The sequence below is a fragment of the Octopus bimaculoides genome, chromosome 13 (assembly GCF_001194135.2).
Source record: "Octopus bimaculoides isolate UCB-OBI-ISO-001 chromosome 13, ASM119413v2, whole genome shotgun sequence".
Classification (NCBI taxonomy): Eukaryota; Metazoa; Mollusca; class Cephalopoda; order Octopoda; family Octopodidae; genus Octopus; species Octopus bimaculoides.
The window spans coordinates 51,853,552-51,855,136 of record NC_068993.1 but is presented as its reverse complement, the minus strand read 5'-3'; positions in this window follow the sequence as shown (position 1 = coordinate 51,855,136).

The window sequence follows — 1,585 nt, the reverse complement described above, 5'->3', positions numbered from 1 at the left end:
TATATATATACATATATATATATATATTTACATATATCTATATATACATATATATATACATATATGTATATACATATATATACATAATATATGTGTATATATTTGTGTACATATATGTACATATATGATTTATATATATATGTATATGTAGAGACACACATACATATATGATAATAGTAACAATAATAATAATAATAACAATAATAATAATAATAATAATAATAATAATAATAATTATTATTATTATTATTTCAAATGTTTAAGTTTACCCTATGGTCCGCAGTGTTTCTACAATTATAAACACTGAGAAAGGAGTGAAGAAATTATTTTATTACATTAATTTACAATTGTTTCAACGAGTAATGGTTCTTTAATAATGGCGTGGAAGCGAAAACTTTCAAGCGTCTGTTAAACTTTTCCTTATAAAAATTAATGTATAAGCACTCAACTAAGAAAGTATCCAAGAATCTTTCAGTTTTATGTTAAACAGCTTTTATAGATAACTTCACATAAAAGCAAACATTGATACAACGCGCGCGTGCGCGCACACACACACACCAAACGCACACTCTTTCTCTCTCAAACATACACATACAAATACACACAAACACACACATATACAAACACACATTCACAAGCACACATACACGTAAGCGTACACACACATTAGTACGCGGACACACACACATACACAAACTCACAAAATACACGCACATACACACACACGCACGATCTTTGTCTCACAAACACACACATACACACACACTCACAAACACAAACTTATACAAACGCACACCTTCCCAAACACACACATACATTCGCGTACACACACACACACATATATGAGGTAATAAAATTACAATTATTCGTCTTTAGAAATGTGAGATGTTTCAATTTCTCTATTGATCTATAAATATCTAAATGTTTAACAAGAGTTGTACCGAATATAACTCGCTTCGTTCATACTATTAAATTCATATTTAGAGAAAAAAGATATTTTGATATAATATTTACTTGTCCACTATGTTTTTACATAGCTTTAATCTCCAGTCGTAATTATATGATTTATTCCTAGATATCAACATGGTACTATGGTGAATTGTAACTACGATATTTTATGACAGAGTAATAATTCTTTCAACTACAGGCGCAATGCTTAACATTTTTGAGAAGGGTTAGTCGATTACCTCGATTTCAGTACTCAACTGGTACTTATTTTATCGACCTCGAAAGGATGTATGCAATTAGATACAAGTACAAACACACACGCAGATGCGCGCACAGACAGACGTACACACATCTATCTATCTCTCTCTCTCTCTCTCTATATATATATATATATATATATATATATATATATATACGTTACTATAGTTACAAAGGGCGCTAATCAGCCCCATGTGTTGCTAGAAATAAGAGTCAAAACAACCCAACAACGACTGAAGCATGATTGACAGTCATTCAGATAGTGTTTCTGTTGCTATTGAGTTGTTTTGACTCTTATTTCTAGCAACACTTTTGTGATGTATATATTTCTTTCTTTAGGTTGTAAAATTGCGAATTAGTTACCAATATTATATATATA